The sequence below is a fragment of the Branchiostoma floridae genome, chromosome 6 (genome assembly GCF_000003815.2).
Source record: "Branchiostoma floridae strain S238N-H82 chromosome 6, Bfl_VNyyK, whole genome shotgun sequence".
Lineage (NCBI taxonomy): Eukaryota > Metazoa > Chordata > Leptocardii > Amphioxiformes > Branchiostomatidae > Branchiostoma > Branchiostoma floridae.
In genome coordinates, this window is record NC_049984.1 from 11,256,128 (window position 1) to 11,265,381 (window position 9,254).

Sequence of the window (9,254 nt, forward strand, 5' to 3'; positions counted from 1 at the left end):
AAGGCTGGACTCCAGGCTATAAATTATGATCCTGGAACTGATTTCATCATCAAGTACTGGCCTGGTAGCATGGAGAAGTCTGAAGATAAGGCTATTCCGAATTGTAGCTTGTCTAGAATACCGGTTTCCTTTAAAAGTGAAAATGGAAATGAAAGATATTTGAGAGCGACAATACCTCAGGGCAAAGGTGTTCATTGTAGCCTGACTAACCCAAGCTCAACTCACGTCCTTAGATATACAGTTCACACATACATATGACAATAACAGTAGAACTAGAAGGTATCTTTCAGCTCGAGAGATGGTGGTACCAGTCTGGTGTCAGAGCCGTTGGCAGCATCTTGTTATATTTGTCAATGTACGTTGTGTAGGAGTTCAGAAAAGCAAATTCTGTGATGTTGTCGCGGTGAAGACTTTGCTGTTTTGAAGTGTTGCGTTCTCTCTATTATTAGAGGTCCATTGAGCCCCCGACAGCGAGAAATTGTACAACACAGGCTATTCATACTGATCTTGTGTCTTATGCTAGGTTGTCAAGTGTAGTGAGAACAAGATTAAGAAGAGTACTTAATCTTGTTACCTTTACTTAGCGCTGCACCTCCCCAAGGTCAACAATACTTCCATAGAACTATTAAACGCCGTTTATTGTGTTCCGACTTTGATTTCACTTTCATTTTTCGGGGAGCCTTTCAGTTTCAAACATTTTTCAACGCTGACAACCGGCTTTGCAGATGGAATAGCCCAAAATAGTATTTATAGCTGCGAAGTATCTGCTCTGAAGCGGAACCACGAAAGAAATTCAAACAGTTTCAAACCTACATGAAACATTTCAAAAAGACGCCTTGTTCTATTTATAGTTTGTTTTCTGGTGTGGGAATTACGTGAATGGAATATATTAGATCTCAGTGAACCATGTTCAATGTGATGGGGTAGAGTTTCAGGCCGGCGAAAAGTACGCTCGACTCTCGGGTGACTTATAGATCCGGCCACCTTCTGGCGATACGACCGAAGCTCGTCGACTGGGGCAGACCCACTTTCCACAAGGCTTAGGTCCAATTTCCGAAACGGGGCCCGGCCGGGCTGTTTGCGGAAACGAAAAATATACTAGTAACTGTTTACCAAGGAATATACACAAATTATGCCCCTAACTATAGTTCTGTGTGTTTTGTTGCCTTTCTTACCATATTTTTCGTTACCGAAAGCTACTCGGCCGGATCCGGCCGGGTTAGGAAGTGGGACGGCCTAGGCCTTAGACGGCGATTGCGATGCGGTCTAGCTGCGGCCATGATTTCATATCTGTTGTCTTTCATATGATTAGAATATAATGCAAAATTTATAACTGAAAAGCTGTAAAATGATTCGTTTTTTTTTAATCTATGAAATTCGTTGAACAATATGTTTAGTGGTAGCGAGGTCACGACCCTGGTTTTAGGGGGTGGGATAAAAAATGAAAATTGAAATCCCGCTACAGCCAATTATTAATCAAGTCTCCCCCGATCGACTTAACGTCACCAAAGTGCCCATTGTTCACAGTCTCTTTTGACTTATAGGTATTCTTTTTAATGTTCTTACCTACCAGGAAACCTAACTATCGTCCAGGCAGTGGTTTCTCAGAAGTCGTCTGGAACACCAGGAGACCGATAGTCTAGGTTAACCTCCAGGTGGTTGACAGGTGTCTGGTTATAGTTAGTCATCTGTCGTGGACAATAACTTAAGTGAAGTGCGGCCTAAAAACATCTAGGAGAATCCAGTCTTATATCAAGGTTGTCTTAGTTAACTTTAAATGGCGGTCATTTGAACAATCAAGCTACACCAAGCTTCATCAATGTTGTACGTCTTTAAGATTTCAGCCACTTAGATTTTCGGACGTTTTTGACATCATAAGCACAAAATTGTAAAAGTACACATTGTCTACGACATTATATTCAATGTATAACTTATGTTTCTTGGAGTAACAATCATCCTGCAATAATCAGTTATGTTTCTTGAAGTTACATGTATAAGCCACCCACTTATAGTTAAGATGCAATGCTCTTTCGTTTAAAGTACCAAGACGTATCTACGCAAAGGCGAACGACCGCGGGTTACCCCGCTTTATCCACCTTGTTATTTAACAAGCTTTATACGTATTATCTTAGGGACGTCGTGTGCGGCAAATTTAAATCTCCTGTGACGACAGCGGATGGTATCCAAGGAGAACTGGAAACGCAGCACATCCATTGTATCCATCACAAATTTTCTAGGCACTGGGGAAATTAAGTATATCCTCATTATTTCTAACGTTACCTCAAATGAATCGTATCCCACTGTCATAACGGTGTGCAATATATACATAGTGGAAGAATATTGTGCACATGTGCATGTTAACGGTTAAAGCTTAGCAATTGCATATTATATAGAATGGATAAAGTACGATGGGACGGTGGTCTTGTGGTTAGGGTTGTTGACTCAGAATCCGGAAGTGCTGAGTTTGAATCCCTGACAAATCCCAATGTTGTTCCCTTGGGAAAGGCTCTTTACACCAATTTCATCACTTGACTTTGGTTAGATGATCTTAGATGATGACCTGACTTCGGCTATCTAGTAACCTCCCCTCGATAGGATCTGTATCTGTATCTATATATTCGGTATATCCTCATTATTTCTAACGTTACCTCAAATGAATCGTATGCCACTGTCATAGCGGTGTGAATATATACGTAGTGGAGGAATGTTGTGCAAATTTTAACATTTAAATATTAGCAATTGCATATTATAGAATGGATATAATACCCGCGGCCTGGAGGTACTGAGTTCGAATCGCTGACAAATCTTGATGTTGTGCCCTGTAGAAGGCTCTTTACACCAATTCCCTCACTTGACTCAGGTTAGACGATGACCTGACTAGCGTAACGGCCATTGGAGAGGATGTTGAACAGAGGTCCCGTGTTTGAGGATAAGTGTGGGGCCATCCCGACGTGATTGTAAATTGCATCTGGATATATATGCACGTTCTGACGTGTACTCATCAGTACAGACCTGGTGTGTTATATCATGAGTCAGTTTACCGGTTATGCAATACAAACAAACAAATAAACAAAAACAAACGTGTTTTTACAAACCTGGTGTGTTACGTCATGAGTCAGTTTACCGCGTATGTAATATACACAAACAAATAGACACATAACAAGCATCCCTCGTGAATGGGATGTATCGATTTAACAAGGAACTTTGTGTTTCTGTATCTCAATCAACTTTGCAAACTTTGCAGAACCTTGACAAAATTTACGAGCAGGGTCGGAGAAACAATTTGTCGCTGTCGCCTGGGCTTGAGGTGTCACACATACAATGCAACTGCAGCTAGCTGGCAACACAAGGACGTTTTCAACTTTTATGGAAAATTAAGAAGGAACGGAAATGCCTCCTTTGGAAACTTTCTGGAGAAACGATTTAAAATAAAAAGGAGCTTACATAATATGACCATCAGTCTATTACTCCAAAAAGATACGAACTGATAAGATGTGACGTTGACGACTTTGACCAGACAGATGCAGATGGTAAGAATTAACCTGCCAACCTGGCTGTTTGATCCTATTACAGGTTGTTGACCCAGGTAAACCGGAACTTCTAACATGTCAACAGCTTTATAAGAATAAGACAGATAGCATTGTTTTCTAGTTTTTGTAAATGGTTGCATAATTTATACAGTTGTAATCTAATGGGGGGTTTGTGCGCACATCATGAGTGAGTGAAAAATCCGGGGTGTAATAACACCCCTTTCCACTAGGACAGCGCTCTCTCTGTGACCTAAAATTTGACACATAGCTCAACGAATTGTATAGAAATGAAACAAATCTTTTTACACTTTATGTGTTTTGTTGTCTTCTAAGTCACACTTTTACGTTTTATATGATATACCCAGTGTGAAAGCCAAGGTTACACATATCCTATTTAGGGCGCAGTGAAAGCGCAGCGCGATCGCCGTCTAGTGGAAAGGGGGGTCTAAGGAATGAAAGACCTTTATTGTACATTTATGCTCAAACAAGCTAAGTACAAGTCATAGTGATAGAGCACAATTCTTGACTTAAGAGAATGGTATCTTCAACGTCTACAGAGACTAAGACATGCTAGTGTGTACAGGTTCAACTTTAGTTCTCACCTCTTGAGACACAATGATCCCGGTTACACAGTAAGATTCATTGAAAAGGTAAGATAAGGTCTGTGCCCGGAGTTGAGCAGTACTACTTTATAGAAATAAGATATTTGCAGTAAAAACTTTGTACATTTAATTTAAAATGGCCTTAGTATGACTAGATAAAACTTCTCATTTTTACCTCATTCTTTACTTCATGCTTGATACTCAAATCCGAACAAGTGAATTCTAATCTCTCCTTGAGTGAACAAATAGATTTCTGAACTTTTCGCATATAGTATTTCTAAAGCTTCCCAAGTTGACATTCCTGTATATTAGTGGAAATAACAACACGGTGACAAAAGTTTTCAACCAGACTTTTGAGAGTATCATGTATACGTTGAAAAACAGAGTCGAGTAGATTTCGTTGCAGTCAACAGTCTAGTCCATCAAACCAAAATCGGTAAATATCCCTATCGGTAGTGGCAAATTAAAGTGTCTACAATGGGAGATGAACCATTTGCAATATAGCAAGAAGGTCATGAGCAAAACTGAAAACTACTAGTATTTTTTTCTTAAGGAAGATACGAGATGTTGCCAAACCCGAAATTTTCTCACAGTTCCATCTGACCATTCAGAATTCTTTGCATAATTAGACAAAAAAGCATACTTTATATGTATGAATGTCTTTCTGAACTTCTGGTGGTACCTTGCTCGATAATCTTAAGGACACAATATAGATATTTACTTTTTGACGGTCTATGTTATCACAACTACTTGTACCACAATACCATACCCGGCCTATTTCATTGAGAAGGTCGCCCAACATCTGAGGAACCAGTAATAATTGTGCAGTTACCGTTGCTATGCGCTTTACCCCAACAAAGGGACGTTGCGCCTAGTATTTTTCCAGAACCAGATTCAGATTGAATTGTCAGACAATGGTAGGTCTGTCCCTTTGGCATCCAATTGCGCAGAAAAGGTACCACCTGAAGGATTTCCAAGAAGACCGGCGTGCAGAAAGTTACATCTTATCGCCTGTTGACCTTCAGCTGTCAATCATCGTCCCCTACAGGTTCCTGCTGTGAAACGACTTTTGACCCTGACGGACAGGCGGGACCGTGGGAGATGTGTAGCACGCTTCTAATGTTCACGAGAAGTCAAGCCGCTGTGAGAAGACGGAAAACTGTGCTTTTATTGTATCAGACCGAGAAAAATAGTCTAAACTCGCGGCGTTCAAACCCTCACGGTCTGCATATACCTGACATCGAAAAGAACCTCAGAAAAATTTACATCTAATGTGTAGCACACTCCTAAAGTTCGTGAGAAGTCAAGTCGCTGTAACAAGGCCACAAGACGGGGAACTGTGCTTTGATTGTATCACACGAAGGAAAATATTGTAAATCCACGGCGTTACCACAGTCTGCATACTTCCTCTCGAACCTCAGGAAAATTTACATCTAGTGTGTAGCACACTCCTAATGTACGCGAGAAGGCAAGTCGCCGTGACAACGGGAAAAATGTGCTTTGCCAGAATATAAATGTATCAAACCAAGAAAAAACAGTGCACATCCACGGCATTATCACCCTCACAGTCTGCATACCTTACCCCTAAAAGAACCTCAGAAGAATGTACATTTAATGTGTCGCGCACTCTTAATATTTGTGAGAAGTGAAGTCGCTGTGATGACGGATAAATGTGCTTTGCCCGAATATTAATGTATCAAAACGAGAAAAATAGTGTAAATCCACGGCGTTATCACCCCCACAGTCTGTATACCTTACCCCTAAAAGAACCTCAGAAGAATGTACATTTAGTGTGTCGCGTACTCCTAATGTTCATGAGAAGTCGAGTAGCTTGACAAGGGGGGGATTTGTGCTTTTATTGTATCAAACCGAGAAAGAAAGTGCAAATCCACGTACAGCTTTATAATCTTCACAGTCTTCTAGAGTGTAGCACACTCCTAATGTACGCGAGAAGGCAAGTCCCTGCGACGAAGGATAAATGTGCTTTGTCCGAATATTAATGTATCAGACCGAGAAAAATAGTGTAAATCCACATGTACAGTCTGCATACCTTACCCCCCTAAACGAACCTCAGACGTCAGATTTACATCTTAAGTGTCGCACACTCCTAAAGCTCGTGAGAAGTCGAGTAGCTTTAACAAGAGGGGATATAGTTTGATTGCATGAGACTGAGAAAAATAGCGCAAATCCAAGATGTTCAACTGGCGTCCTCACATTGTACATACTTTACCTCACTTTACCTTAGAAAAAATTCAGAAGAATTTAGATCTGATAACTGTAACGGATGTGTTGCAGCCATGGCCGGGTTATGAGACGTGTGTAGCATGAAATATTGCCTTCCACGCGTGAAAAAAGAAGCCAATGGGAAATCGTTAGAATATGTTTATGTTTCGGGCTTTTGGTATATGGCAACGGTGTGTGCTATTTAGTTGGTCTCCTATCAACATCTTGAAGTCTGTTATTTGCAGACTTTGTAAAAAGAATGACTGCAGATCAAAAGCCTCCCTGTTCCATTTGCCACGAAGTCTTAATGGCGCATTGATTAACTTACTTGTTGTGGGCTTAGCCACTATGGAGACAAATATCGAACAAAGCCATCCCCTACATGGTCAGCTACATCTTAATTGAGATCTCTGTAAATCCCAGTAGCAATTCAGCTTGGCCAGCTCTCTTAAGTAGTGCGACCTGATTGTGTGGAGAGGGACCTTCTGAGAATGCAGGGACTCTTTACTCCTTCGTTCTAGTGTTACCCACATGCCCTTGGGCAGTTTTGCAGTGACAAGATGGGGAAGATAGTCTATATTTTACTCCGCTGAAACCATTAATTAACCTACAATGGAAACCATTTCGGAACTGCCACAAAGCAAAATATTTAAGATGTACTGATATAATCTGGGGAAGACTGGCCTTGTAGTAATCTATAATTTTGAGTAATCTTGTATTCAGTGTTAAGAGCACACCTGTCCTATGTAATCCATCTATTGTGTTGCTTTTCCGGGTCGCTTGCCTTACAAATCATCGAGGGCAACTGAGTGTTGGCGAGTGGAGCATGCGTTCATGTAATCTCGTTATAGTATTAAAAGGCGGTTGTTCGAAGATCTCAGGACATATCTAGAGTTTCCTGTGTGCCAAGGCGGTTATACTAATAAGGTTTTGATCAGCATTGCATGTTCAAATGATCACTTCCTGTGTATACGATGATTGTGACCAGCATATGGACATATAGAACTGCGAAACTACAGATACAGACAATTAGACAAATAAAATGCATTCACGAAAATAAGCAGTCTATTTCATGACTTGGACTGTCATGTCTGATTGACGACTAGTTCTACGACCTCTGACCTTTTCTTCCTGTCACACCGACAAGTTTGACCTTTGCGGTCGTCCTCCAAACTCACTTACTGCTACTCAAATAACTGTGGGACAATCCTGGACATACCCAAAGAAAGTCACATGCTGAAAACACATGTACTCGTAACGTTACAAGAAGTGCCAAAAAAATGTTATGTTCAGACTTAGAACCATTTCTTCTCAAGGCCATGGGTTTTCTTTCCAACTGTCCTCTAACGTTGAATTGGTCTATTCTGCATGTAGCCGATGCGCGACAGACTTCAAATCAAACTCTTCCCCTTGAAACCGATGTTGATATAGTATATATATATACTGTCACATCTGTATACACTAAGGGCTCAGATCAAACACTCAGAAAAAAAATCGTTTTTGCAGACGGATTCGCTCGGATAGAATCCCACGAAACTTAGTTCAATGTCTGAGGCATGTCTTACCAACAAGATGGATATGAAAAGTACAGCTGTCCAACCATTTCGATTAATTTTGTGTCACAGTAACACCTCAGGGTAAACGGATGTTTGGTGCGGCAACGTTGTGTGGTTTTCAACAGTTAACAGCGCCATCGTACGGATCATCAGGGATCAACAACGTAATTCGAGTCCCAAATTTAATTGGGTGTATTTCAATGTCATTCAAACATCCATCAATCAATCTAGCTTATGTTTCTAGCCCCAAAATTGCAGAGGGTGAAGGGAGCCTTTTCTTGACGAAAGCCCACTGCTTGGGGCGTTCCGACAAGAGATTTGTAGAATTACACAAGGTGCACAGTTTCCGAATTTACTAAGCTACTATTTTGCTGATTTGATCATAGATAACATCCCCAAACTGATGTGACATGAATAAAAAGTTGGGTAAAAAAAGTTCCCTTCATTGTGAAATCTAATGGATATGAGTTATGCAAGTCATGATCTAATTTGCATAACTAATGAGAAAACTGTACAATAAATGTTAATAAATAGACGAAGTTATATTCATACCAGTAACACACGTATGTTAGATAAAGGTGTATATTATCAGACATAGATTATGTAAATTTCGACATCTATTGCGTAAATGATAGCGAATAGCTTCCAGAAAAATCTTATCTGCAACATATTTGATTTGAACAGAGCAGATAATGAATTCACACATTCTATGCCAATAAGAGACGTCTAATCTTTACAAAGTGGAACTCATGTGATTCATTAGTTCCTTCTGTTGTATTAAAGCACAGCTGTTCGTTCAGGCAATGAAAAATGTCAAACTAAGCTCCTTGATTTAACAGGCGAAACAATATTGATCGTATTTCAAACTGCAATCACGCAATGTCCGCTAGAGGCCCTCTTGAGCTGCAGGAGCCTGACCCTGGAGGGTCTGCATGAGGGGTACTGACAATGCTTTACACTGAATTTAGAAGAACCCTCTACGCATTAGTCTGTGTGTAACACAAACTCCGCTGTCAAGGGCTGTAACTGGCCCCTCGCCGGTGGATCTTTGGCGGGCTGCTATAAGCGAGGTTCAATCAGGCTATCTACGCATCACGCTGAAAATAAAGTAAATAAATCACGGCCAAAAATATTGTCACATTGCTACGAACTAGGTGAATAAGACGACTTTCTCTTCGAATTACTCGAAATAAAATAGGCCACCGGCTTCCTATTGACCATATTGAATCATTATATCATGTTGTATCATTTGTTGTGACCTGTACTAAACCCAGTGGGTATGAATGTACAATAAAGGTCTTCATTCATTCATTCATTGAAAGGAACGGGTTCGTCGAGACCCC